At 34.6% G+C, this 12,919-nt stretch overlaps 2 long non-coding RNA genes across 15 annotated transcripts in view; one reads left to right on the top strand and one right to left on the bottom strand.

Moving 5' to 3' along the window:
• LOC109836307 overlaps positions 1,251 to 12,919 on the top strand; it is a 19,422-nt gene continuing 7,753 nt past the window's right edge. Inside the window, exons 1-14 of one of the 10 annotated variants that reach the window (XR_002245901.1) lie at positions 1,251 to 1,378; positions 1,460 to 1,512; positions 1,665 to 1,739; positions 4,677 to 4,718; positions 4,810 to 4,893; positions 5,027 to 5,087; positions 5,254 to 5,283; positions 5,538 to 5,585; positions 6,423 to 6,543; positions 6,639 to 6,972; positions 7,077 to 7,128; positions 7,253 to 7,399; positions 11,536 to 11,689; positions 11,784 to 11,877. This is a non-coding gene — a long non-coding RNA (uncharacterized LOC109836307). Of the gene's footprint in view, positions 1,379 to 1,459; positions 1,740 to 4,676; positions 4,719 to 4,809; positions 4,894 to 5,026; positions 5,101 to 5,253; positions 5,284 to 5,323; positions 5,431 to 5,507; positions 5,586 to 6,422; positions 6,544 to 6,635; positions 6,973 to 7,076; positions 7,129 to 7,252; positions 7,423 to 11,535; positions 11,690 to 11,783; positions 11,878 to 12,919 lie in introns of all 10 variants that reach the window. The other 9 variants (XR_002245906.1, XR_002245905.1, XR_002245898.1 and 6 more) reach the window with 9 other exon arrangements.
• On the bottom strand, positions 1,842 to 4,330 carry LOC109836308. 5 transcript variants are annotated; one of them, XR_002245909.1, is made up of 5 exons: positions 4,112 to 4,330; positions 3,618 to 3,943; positions 3,130 to 3,195; positions 2,457 to 2,651; positions 1,842 to 2,093 (listed from the first exon to the last, which is right to left on the bottom strand). It is a non-coding gene; the product is annotated as an uncharacterized LOC109836308 (long non-coding RNA). The 5 variants fall into 5 exon arrangements; XR_002245908.1 differs by having other exon boundaries at positions 3,130 to 3,704; positions 3,876 to 3,943; XR_002245911.1 differs by having other exon boundaries at positions 3,130 to 3,668; positions 3,876 to 3,943.

Raw genomic sequence — 12,919 nt, 5'->3', positions numbered from 1 at the left:
CGGCGACGACTTAGATGAAAAAACGGAATCTTAAAATACATTTTTGATGTTTTGAGAAAAATATTTAATTTTTAGATTTTGTAAGGGGACAATTAAAAAAAATGTTTCGTTGTGAAACGAGTATTTTTTTTTGAATAAAAAAGCAAAAACGGCAAAAAAGCTCAGACGCTCTATAATATATCCAAAAGATCAGTGCTCTCTTAACTTTGATTAGAATTATATTTGAGTTTCATTCTCTCATTCGGATTAGGGGCTGTTTGGTTGTATGTTTTTACCATGTAAAAGGATGGAAAGTATTAAAAAGTGGGTCCCAATGTTAGCTTTCATCACTTTACATTGTTTGTTTAAATTCTCTTTTACATGAAAAGCTTACACCTTTTGATGAGGTGTCACCGAAAGCAAAATCACAAAAATTAGGAGTGATTTTGTTGGAAAGCTGACACAATGTCATAAATGTGTCCAAAATAATAATAATAAAGTCAAAACCTTGTAGAAAGTGGTGAGGTGGATAACCACTTTCTATTTTGTGTCATAAATACTCTAGTTTACATTATACTATCCAAACAATGTAATACTATTATTTTAGGATTCACAAAGATTCCTAACCAAACAATGTAAACACTCGAATGGAAAGTGTTGAGGTGGATAACCACTTTCTATTTTGTGTCATAAATACTCTAGTTTCCTAAAGGCATCCAAACAGCCACTTAGGGTTTTCTCTCCCCCTGTCTGTCGCAGGCCTAGATTCAGCTCAAATTTGAGAGTGCTCCTACAGAGCTGTTTGGTTGTATGTTTTTACCATGTAAAAGGATGGAAAGAGTAAAAAAGTGGGTCCCAATGTCAGCTTTCATCACTTCACATTGTTTGTTTAAATTCTCTTTTACATGAAAAGCTTACACCTTTTGATGAGGTGTCACCGAAAGCAAAATCACAAAAATTATGAGTGATTTTGTTGGAAAGCTGACACAATGTCATAAATGTGTCCAAAATAATAATAATAAAGTCAAAACCTTGTAGAAAGTGGTGAGGTGGATAACCACTTTCCATTTTGTGTCATAAATACTCTAGTTTACATTATACTATCCAAACAATGTAATACTATTATTTTAGGATTCACAAAGATTTCTAACCAAACAATGTAAATACTCGAATGGAAAGTGATGAGGTGGATAATCATTTTCTATTTTCTATTTTGTGTCATAAATAAAGGCATCCAAACAGCCCCTACACTTGGATGGCATTTGGTAATCTCTACCCGTCCCTTGTGGTCATTGTGGAATTTTTTTTTTATGTGTGATTTTTTTGTTTATCTGATTTTATTTGTTTCTCTTTCGTTTACCTGGGATCAATCATGGAGAAGCTGCTTAACTTCACCAACGTCAATTTTTCACTCTTTCGTTGGCCATTTAGTTCTACTGTTGAGGAGAGTGTAATTACAGTCTCATTTCCTCACATTTAGGTTTATGTTCGCCGCCAAAGAGAAGAATTGTACAGTGTGAAGTTATTAGATATGTATCTCCGTCAAGGCCCCCTTTCTCATCTTTTTTTAGTGAAATTTTATAGTCAATGTGGAAATTTTCATTCATTGGTTATGCCCTGTCTCCTTTTTGTTTTGAGATCAACGAGTAATTTAGGGTTTTTATTGTTCTCCCCCCTGTCTACAGGAAGCAGTCGTGGCTTTGGATTCAGGGCAATTGTGGGAAAAAGGAAAAAAAGAATTGTACATTGTGGGTTGTTCGGTAATATCTCTCTCTTGTTTTTACTTAATACTAGTATTTAGACCCGCGCAAAGCACGGTTTCTACAAGAATTTTTACAAATATTGAACATGTGTAAAGAGAATCGAAGACGGGTACAATTTGCTCCTTCAAACATTGAACATGAATTTCCAAGTATTTAGTCCATCCAATATAGGCATCAGAAACAATTTGCTTCTTCAAATTTAAAAATAGATTATGTTTCTCAGAAAGTAATATTTCAACTTACTCCTAAGCGATAAGAACCAAATGTAAAAATAACAGCATTGGCCTCCTCAACCATCTGATCAGTATACCCTCTATGTCGAGTCAGTTGCTTCACCCACACTTTAACAATCTGAAATATCGCAAAATGTTTTAGTACCAAGAAGAAACAGACAGATAACATAGTATTTACATTCATCAGGAAACAACTGGAACAAAAGTAAGAGAACATAAATATGCACGGGTCTCAATATTTACAGAAAATCTGATATTCAATTAATCTATGAAAAATCTATGTTTGAACTACACAACTTTTCAAGGCATGCCAAAAAAATTAGTAATCGAGAGTGTACCAGGATCATACACCACTAAAACTTGAATATCAGATTCAAAATGCATGTCAATACATGTAATTATATCATAGAAAATCTAATGATTAGAGCAACAGAACGCTTGAGTCAATGCAAAAATGAATTGTATTACAAATAAATTATACCTGCTTTGCAAAGATCTACCTGATTTGCAAGAGCACAAGCACGATCAGGTGAGTTCAATGCAAAACAAAAATATACCTGCTTTGCAAGAGCACAAGCACGATCAGGTGAGTTCAGAATCTCATAGTAGAACACTGAAACATTGAGCGCCAAACCAAGTCTGATCGGATGAGTTGGAGACAACCCACAGCAATGTCCTATACATAAAAAAAAACTCATTTTTAAGCTGATAATAGAAGTACAGCTAATCTTATGGGATAAAAAATTAACATAATGCAATTATTCTACACCCACCATACTGTCTGGAGTGCATAACACCCAAGAAAATCATGATGCACAATGATAACTCCACAATGTGAAGCAAATATATAGCTGAAGTTCGAATTCTTTGTCATTTATAAACGTACAACATAAACAGTAAATTGTCACGAAAATGCGAGAGAAAAACTTGGTTTAAAGAAGAAAGACATATTAGATAAATGGTGACAATGCATATAGATATAGATATGCTCCTTGAGAACATCAAATGAAGATGACCAATCCTAAGGTGGATGTTGAAGGAAGAGTTATATATGGTCAAAAATAACAAATAAGATACATTGGTCAATTATGGGATGATAGATGGTCGATGACAGTAAAAGTAGGAATATCTTCGATATGTAGTAAACTATTGACCTGAGCAGATTTGTAGGCCAAGAGTGTGTTCTTAGCAGCGTCTTTCCTCTCAGCACCAGTTTTGAACTCAGCAAGGTACATGAAAATCATGTAAATAATTAGCAAAATTAACATAGATAAAGTTGATAAGAGGCATATTCTCATGACTTTTTCCATATTCATATAAGGTTTCTCTATTCTGGAAAGAAAAAAAAAACATGTACTGTGAAATGTGAGTCATAATACCATAATTCCGTAAACATTAATCACTATAATTACAAAGAAAAAGCATCATCCTAATTTTACCATAAAGTAAAAGCATCATCCTAATTTTACCATAAATCCCAAAGCTTTAAAATTCACTTGAAATAAAATTAAAAATTTTTAAAAATTCAAAATATCTCACATTACATGCCAAAGCTTTGCTTCAGGATCCACTATTAACTTAACCATTAGAAGCAAAATTAAAGGGCGAAAAAAATTTTTGTTAATTCTCAATTGTAAAATACCTTCATAAGATAAGGTCTTGGGCAGCGTCTTCATGAACTTTCTATGAATAACTACACATTCAAGAACTAAAATTTGAAATTGAGTCTCTGTAACAATTGTAATTAAGCTTGTAATTAGTGTGAGAAAAGACGCAAGCATGCATATTTCTATACATTGTTATCAAATAGATAAATATTTAAAATAAAAAGATAAATAGTTAAAATTCTATCAACCCAACAAATATTAGCACAAAATATACAAAAAATACTTAAAATTACTTTATTGATTTGGGAACCTTCATTTGTGTTGTATTTGTCAGACGACTCCGATTTTGGCCCTTGACAATCTAATTAACATCCAAACAAATATACCCAATTAGAGAAAATAATAAAAAATGAATAGAAACTTCTACTTAAACTTAAAAGACAAAAATTAGTTGCTTAGATCTCAACTAAACAGCAGAAAACCAAACATGGCAAAATTTTTAGAGAGGGAGAGAGAGAGAGAATGTTACCGATTGAAGAGGAGGCGGCGGCGCTGGACTCGGTTGAGGACGGAGGAGATTTGATAGTGAGGAAATAGAAAAAGAAGGTTTCCGCCATGGATCATCGAATCTTTGACGACTTAGGGCAGAAACCCCTCTGCTTGAGATAGGCTCCTCTTCCGTCATGGATCGTCGAATCTTTAACAATTTAGGGCAGAAAACTCTGGATCTCCGCGAGAATTGAGAAGATAAGGGCATTGAAAAGTTAGAATTTTTCTTGGGAAGAATTTGGAAGAAGAAAGGGGAGAGGAGAGGCTGGCTTTAGGGTTTCGGTTTTGGGGGAAGGCGAGAGAAGACGTGTGAGTTTTTTTTAGGAGAACATGAGAGTTTTTTTGGCAGTTTTTATTAGAGAACGTGGGAGTTTTTTTATTTTGTTAGTTGGTTATTCATTTTATTTTTTCCATCAATCAGACCCTTAGGTTACTGTTCATTTTAATTTTTTTATTGTTCTCCTTTAGTAATAAAGAAGTAGATTTCTAAGGCAATGAGGGTTTTTTTTCTGACAAACTTTATTTATTTATTTTTATTTCTAAAGGATCGATTATCGATCGAGAAGAAATTGGATACTTTCACAAAGGTCGGTTTCTCTCTCTCTCTCTCTCTCTATGCCTTTGGCTGTTTTTTTTATCAATAAGAATCTCAATGTATATGGATTCTTATGATTTTAGGCCTGGAAGATTTAAGCAAATAGCTCTTTCTTTGACAAGTTGGTTAGTAAAGGTAGCAGGTCGGGGCCATGACAGAGCATTTTGGTACCACTTTTATTTTTCTTTATTCATTGTTCTATTTTTTTCTACTGATTTTATTATAATTTGGCTTTATATTGACATACCTTTGCTATGGGTGATTTAGTCTGTGAGTTTGTTGTTGCCCTCTTTGATGCAGGTTGTTTCTTTCTTCATGGAGTGATTGAGGACAAAGATGAAAATACCATTTGTATTGTCCGGTAAAATCCGATTGTGGGTGACATTTGGTATCTTTATCATTGTTTCCTTTATTAATTACTTTCTTGCAATTATTAATTTCTTTCTTTCAAAAGTTAACTTTGGCATTCTTGTTGATTGATTCTTAGAGATTAGTGGTGCTAACAATACAGGTTTTTATTTTTTCAGGCTATTTTATGGAGTTAAAGTTCTGCACATGTTAGTATCTTCTCGTTGATTGTATTTATGTCAATTCTAGGATCACCCTTGTTTAAAAGTGCAAATGGAAAGGCTGCATTTATACCTGGAGTGGAGAATAAACTAGAGACTCAGAATTTTGAGAAGATTGAAGAGGAAAACTTATTAGTAAATTGTTCTTTCATGTTTAGTGGAGTAGAGGATTGATCATTTATAATTTTTCTTCACATGTGTCTGTTTTGCAGTCTGACAATCATGCTCAATCTGTTTTGCAGTCTGGCAATCATGTGCAAACTTTTTCAAGAGAATGTCCTTGAAGAAAGGTAAAATACATTATTTCATTCACTGAGTCTTTTACCTGCATAGGTCAACCTTTTAGATTCTTCGTGAACTTTTCAGTGGGAAGAAATCCCAATTAGATACAATTTGTCGTTTTAGCAAAAATAAAAATTTTCGGATACTCTGCCTTATTTAAAAAGGAGATGATAAAATCTTTTTTGTTTTCATTGGAGTATTACTGTTTCAGAAGTGATTTTGTATTTTAAATTTACAGTTTTTACTCAATCTGGTTCCCATGTTCATTGCTAAGAACCCACCATATCATTTCCTTAGGTTTATACACCCTGCATGGAGGCCACTCTCAAGGAATCTATGAAAATGATATCTCTCATGTTGTACATATTATTTTATCATCTCTTCTTCTTCTTCTTCTTCTATTGAGTATTTTGTGTACTTGATTAGTAGTATGTTGTACGTATTATTTTATCATCTCTTCTTCTTCTTCTTCTTCTATTGAGTATTTTGTGTACTTGATTAGTAGTATGTCTTTGTTGCACAAAGGAACGATCTTGGATTTAGGAGGAAGCCAAAGAATCTTTTTCATTCAGGCATGCACTTTAACCAAGCGTCTTTCATGTACACATCAAGTGATTTGGGATACTAGTCCGCTAGCTGAGGCTTGTGTTTTTTATTGTAATTGATATCTATATAGAGACAATTTGCTTCAAATTGGGAGTATGATAGAACTCAATTCTTGTACTAATTTCAAGGACATGCCTTGTATTTGAATTAAATACATTTTTTACTTTAAATTGCATATCTAATATATTTCTTCATTTGTGAAAGATATGAATTTATCTAATGTTAGCTCCTATATTCAGACTTGGATAAACACAACTAGCATTAGATTTCAACTTCAATCCTAAAGATTGCTATTAAATGCGGGTTTTCCACTTGGGACGGAAGGCATTTCTTGAAGCATTTTTTGTTTCTTCGCTGCAGGTGCAAATTTAGTTCAATCCTTAATTTATTTGTTTATAGATACCCATACAAACTCTCTATTAATTTTCCTTTTGTTGATTTTTTTTGGCTAGTAGGGGCTTTTCTGCCGAGCTAGGTGCCGAACCTAAACCCTTAACAGATTCAGCCCAGTCCTCGTCATTGCCAGGGGTCAGTTTTATGACAAAGGAAGGAACATGACATTATGATCACGTGATTGTTTGATGGTTGTCTGACTGTGCACTGCTGCGGACTTAGGAGCAACGAGCAGGCTGTATGTTTGGACAAAGAGGAGAAGAAGGATGCGGCAATACTTGAAGGTTTCTAACAACTGAGTATTTGAAAAGAGAGCATATCATCGACAAAGTAACCTAGTAATAGCAATAGGAGTCAATTTCTTCAAGCAAAGAGATGGACTAAGCAGGCAGCCTGGTATTTTCTATAAAAACCCCTTTTTTATTTTTTGCTTTGATTCTTTTTTTATTCTAATAATTTTTAATTACTGTGCCTTCTTTTAACACATTTTTTTCCTACAGAAATCCATGTTCTAGGTTGTGGTGAGAGAATTGGACTATGGGCTGACATTTGGTAATTTTTCCCTCTTCCATTTACTGAATTATCGTACACAATATCGATAGGACAAAGCAATTATGTGATATTCTTTAGTTACTCTTCCCTTCTGTTTCTTAGTTTTGTTTAATTTTTACTGTAGGTTTTCATTTATCGTAGAACTATCATCCTTGTTGAAGTCCTTCAAGTTATGAATCTAGAAGGCTAAAGCAAGAAGCTAAACCAGAAACCAACTGGGCCGCAGGCGTTGAAAGTAACCGCTTTCATGCTCAACTCAAAGTCTGTTAAGGTTTTATTTAAACTGTTCATGTAGTAAGTTTAAAAAAGAAGTCCTCTTTAATGTCCTCATTTTCTTTCTTCTTAGGGAATTACTTTGGTGATGAATTTGGTGCCTTAATTGCAGTGATCTAGCAGTTATGAAGCATGACAACAAATTTTTAGTTGTGCTCTCGAAATTTATGGCCCTTGCTTGTTCATAACCATGTCACAGATCATGAACCAGTGCCTTCATCTTGTCTCAAATGCTCAAAGTCCTTTTCTCGACTCTGTCTTGTGCTGCACATGTTTATTGTCCTATCGGATGGTCTTATGTGTCACTTTCCAACATTTTCCATTTATTCCTGAAAATCTTTTACAGCAGCCCAGACTTATGGAAGTTCAATGTGAATATCGTCTCCTTTGGAATGTCAGAAAACGCTATTTACTTGGCTTGTCATGGCCCATACAAACCTTGTTCATATATTCTAATCTAGTCATTCAAATCACCTTCAATTTTTTCCATCCAAAAAACCTCGGAAACATTATGCAATTAACCCATCGTGATGTATGAGAACCTGTTATTTTCTCTCATTGGAATTTATTAAAATTCTATCCTCCAAAAAAAACCATCATATGAATGAGAATCTTTAATATTTAGCTTATCTTGAAGAGTGCCCTCTAATTAAATATTAAAGTTAATTGCCAGCATACAGATTTTCTTATCCATCTTTTCAAACAAGACTTCTGAGTGTATTTCCTGTAATCCTCTTTATAGTTTATGCCTTTTACCGTTATGAGGATTTCCAGTATTTTGTTATAAGTATTGACTATTTCATAACTTAGTATATGTTTTTTTTAACATTGGTTGACATAATTAGCTTGTCTTGTTGTGTAGATTACATTTCTTTCTCTTTTTCAACCATAGTACTAAAGTAGTTAAAGCCCATCTTAGAAATCCCATTTTATCATAAGAAGAGGGTTTTTGCCTGAGGGTCATGGGAAAAGAGTGTTCAAAATTTCTTTTCTTTCTTGTAGTCCTTTAAGGAAATGTGTTTTCTACTCAATTGATCTTTAAGACCTTTCTAGCATTTATTGGACTATAATTCACTTATAACTACAATAAACATTTGAATTTGCATCCACAAGTAAAGATCATTAGCAAGTGCGTTGTACTTTCAATAGGTTGTTGCCTTTTTTATTTTATTTTTGAAAATTTCATCCATTTTCAAACTTCAATGTCTTCTTTGGTATCCACATGTTTACATTTAACACATCACATGTATTCTCATTCATGGATTTTGTTTTGATCCTTATAATTGTCATTTTCCATTATTGTATTGTATGTAACAAAGTGTATTAAATATCTAAAATATTAATAAGGACGTTACATTATTAATTTCTAGATCTGGCTTTTTAAATATCATTGAGATATTATTGTATTTGTGTTTGAAATGCTTGAACTTAGTATTTGTAATTGCCTACAAATTTTAAACCACAAAAGCTAACCCTTTTAACTTAAAAGTTTCTCAAATTTTCGATTTTTTAAATAAAATTTTGTTAGTTTGCTTTTCTAAATTATTCAACATGCTCCTTACCACCCGCGGGTGGGACTTCTGGCTAGCGCCACGAAGAGTGGGAGAGGAGATCTCCCCAGGTGGTCAGGGGTTCGATCCCCGTATCCGCATTCACCTGGCCCCTTTGGGAAATAAAGGTGAGGACTGGGGCCCAGGGTTTTTCTGTTCAGTAACTCAACCTGGTAGTTAGGGGTCTGGTTTGCGTCCAGCTTGGTCCACACGCTGCTCGCCCAGTCACGTGGGGATGGGCCCCTGGTATTAAGGAGAAGCCCCTTGCAGCTAGTCTCCGCCAGACCTCAAGTGAGGGCATTGAGTTGCTGACCAGGTTTCCCTTGTCAACAAAAAAAAACATGCTCCTTGCACTTTTGCTAATAAAGCCTGTAAAGCCTTAGTCATATATTGTAGTTTCACTCCTCTTTCTGCTTATGTTAAACAGTGTCTACGTTTTTTAAGGTTCATAAACATTTCAGCTTATGACGATCGCTCATGTCCTGATCTTAGCACCTAGTATAGAACTGGCAGTTCAGATACAAGAAGCAGCATAGAAGTTTTTCTTATACGTGCATCTGTAGATGAACACCAAAGTCCATAGACGCACGATCTTAAAAATAGCCTAGACTGCATATTGAGTTCTTTAGATAGTTCCTCTATACCAATTTGTCCTTTCCAAGTTCCAGTGACAATTTCCATGTCTTTGCTTTGATAAGATGGCCAACCTGAAAAGTTTTACTCTTGTAAGGGTTGAAATTGCTAGTCAGTTGATTGATATATTGGAAGCCTGGGATAAAATCTTACAGAGAGTGAGTTATCTTGTTTTGGATGAAGCTGATGGCATGTTGGTTATGTTCTTTGACCCAGGTTCGAAAATTTTGATATGAAATTGACCAAGGTGCAAGGGTCTAAGACTAGCATCTAGGGATGCACGAAATACTTATCCATGTCCATTAGGATACGAATATGATTGCCAAAATCTATAATTGATAGCATATGGTTGCGGATATGGCTATGTAGTGAAATATTCGGATTTGTACTTAAAATATCCGAATACACACACACACACATACACATATATATCTACACACACACACATATATATATACATATACGCACACACACGTGTGTGTATGTATGTATGTGTATGCGTGTATACACACACACACACATGTGTGTGTGTGTAGGTCATATTGTTGCAATAGCTTTAATTCTTAGGTTAGTAGATTTGAGATTAATTTTGATGTTCAAGATATCTAATCTTAACTTTTCAGATATAAAGAACACATTAACGAAATCTCTTGTATCATTTGACCTATATTTTTTTCAATATAATCTAGTTTTCTCATATTAGTTTTGTATACGCATGTATATCCACTTAAATGCCTGCATGCGTATCTGTATCCGTATTCGATTTTTGCGGATATGAATATGAGTTTTCCTTATGGAGGCATATCCATATTCGTAACGGTATCTGTAATGGGTAAGTGGATACGAATATGGATCGAATTTGGCGGCATGGCCAAGTGGTAAGGCGGGGGACTGCAACTGCAAATCCTTTATCCCCAGTTCAAATCCAGGTGTCGCCTGAGCAATATCCATGCCGTATCTGGGCCATATGTACCCATGTTAGCAACCCATGTGCCAACAGTTGATAGCTATTTGACTATTGGAATAAAACATAGTTGTACTTTTTTTGTCTTTGTGCATTTGAATGTCTCCATTGTTAATTGATCTTTTAGTGTTGGGTTAATTGTGGATAGATTCCCTCTATACTATTTGCTCAAGTGCAGATTTACCCCTGAAGAGTTAAAGAAAATCACTCTGGGTTCTATCCGCACCAATAGAACTATAGGGGATCCATCCCACAGGGTCCATCCGATTTTGCGATAGTGCAGGGGGGCCTACTTGCAAGTAACCTTCAATTTTTGAGAAATTATCTTCAAATGTCACTAGCATTTCACAAGTTAATTATACTATAATGAACTTAGCTGTCTTTTTAACTGACCTTGCAGGAATATGCTTTCATTTTCTAGATTCTGCTTTCTCATTAATGTTGAGCTTCTGAGCTTTCAAAAGTCTGCTCAGAAGTTGCCAGCATCCTTGGTCATGCATTGGCAGTATGTTATGAGTTGATTGGGATATTGCTTTTGACATTCTTTTGCCTATGTGATCATGGGGATGGACTTGTTAGCGTTATTTTGTTCACGTTCTACGATATCACATAATAGCAAATTTACTTATTTTTGATGCATCTCTGTCTGAAATCATTTTTGGTTCCTATGAATAAGGAAAAATATGCCAACTTAAAGTTGAGTATTTCTACTTTTGGTGTGTGGCTGAAAATTACTAGAAATGCAGTGGCTCTATGTTGCTAACATAAAAGTGAAGTGAATAGGCTAGTTGCAATACATTATTTTCACTTGATTATGCACTTTCTGTGCCTTCGTAACTCATGTGACATATAGTTGAATATGTATATTGATGCATTATACTCATTTCTCATTACCAAGGATCTGATACTGCATCAAAATGCATCTACGATTTTTATTTGTTTTCTGTCTACCATTCTTTATCAAGAAATTCTAGAATTAAATTTCAGGTTAATTGGAAATGTTTCTGGCATTTGAAGATTCATCCTGATAGACAGACATTGTATTGGAGTGACACCTGGCTAAAGAGTAAAGAGTAGTCAAGATTATGGCAGGGCAGTTGTTGCATAATCCCTGCAAGATGAATAACAACAGCAGTATTAGGTTACTCCCTTTAATATGCTTCTCTGCTTGCTGTAGATATTAATCTTTTCCATTTAATGACCACTGCAGGTGTCCTATTAACATGATTTTGCAGGTAGCTATTGGGTTGCCTGATAAAAAAGCCAGTCAGTCGATAATTCAAATTGTCAGAGACTCAGAGTCATGTCACTCCACGAAAAGTCCCCCAGGTATGAGTGCAGAAGTGGGTGAAAAATGTAGGTGTGCAATGAATTTTACACGATGCTTTGTAGTTATCAAGTTGTTCCTGATTGGAGTGCATGTTCTAAGAGAACGCACTTCGCATGGTGAGATCTGTGTGCTCTATGGGGGGGTAGTAAAATACCCCAACTCAGTGGTGGATCCTGAAAATTTTCCTTTTGCGGGGTGGAGACTGAGTGTCTATTTAACTAAAAATAAAAATATAATTTTATAAGACTAGTTCTCGATGGGAATGCATATTGATACAATTCATTGTTGAATTTTAAATGGGCTAATTCAAATTTGTTCCTAATTTCTTTAGCATTTTAAGATAGCTTGGATATTGCGGTGCAATTTTTTTTTTTGGTGGGGGGGCAACTTTGTATTTATTGTCCATTTGGCTTATAATCAATTTGTGGATCATAAGCAAGTCGATTATAAGAAAATGTGTTTCGTAAATTTAGTGGATTATAATCCATTTTCAATAATAGTGTTTGGCAAACGGGGTGGCTTATGAGCCATCATTATTGTCAAAATGGCCCAAAAAATATTTAATGAGATTGGTGAGAGATAAATGTGGCTTGGGATTTTGTGAAGTGTGGAGGGTACAATGGACTATTACTTGGTCAAACCTTGTGGTTTATAAGCCACCAAACAATAAGCTAGGATGCCCATAGCTTATTCTTTGGTGGCTTATAAGCCTAAATAAGCCATTTGTGCAACACTACATAAGATCTCAATGGTTCAGAACGCTCCGCACAGTGTGCGGTGTTCTGATAGGATTCACATTTTCCTAATTGAGGAAGCTATACTGTTTGCTAGATTTAGAGCATATTGTAGTTTTGTGAAACTCTTTTTTATTTTCTTACTCCCTTATTAATAAGCTGGTTCTCGATGGGAATGCATATTGATACAATTCATTGTTGAATTTTAAATGGGCTAATTCAAATTTGTTCCTAATTTCTTTAGCATTTTAAGATAGCTTGGATATTGCGGTGCAATTTTTTTTTTTTTTTTTTTTTGGGGGGGGGG

The sequence above is a fragment of the Asparagus officinalis genome, chromosome 4 (genome assembly GCF_001876935.1).
Source record: "Asparagus officinalis chromosome 4, Aspof.V1, whole genome shotgun sequence".
Classification (NCBI taxonomy): Eukaryota; Viridiplantae; Streptophyta; class Magnoliopsida; order Asparagales; family Asparagaceae; genus Asparagus; species Asparagus officinalis.
Note: the sequence above shows the minus strand (reverse complement) of the source record. Positions and strands in the feature narration are given on the sequence as shown.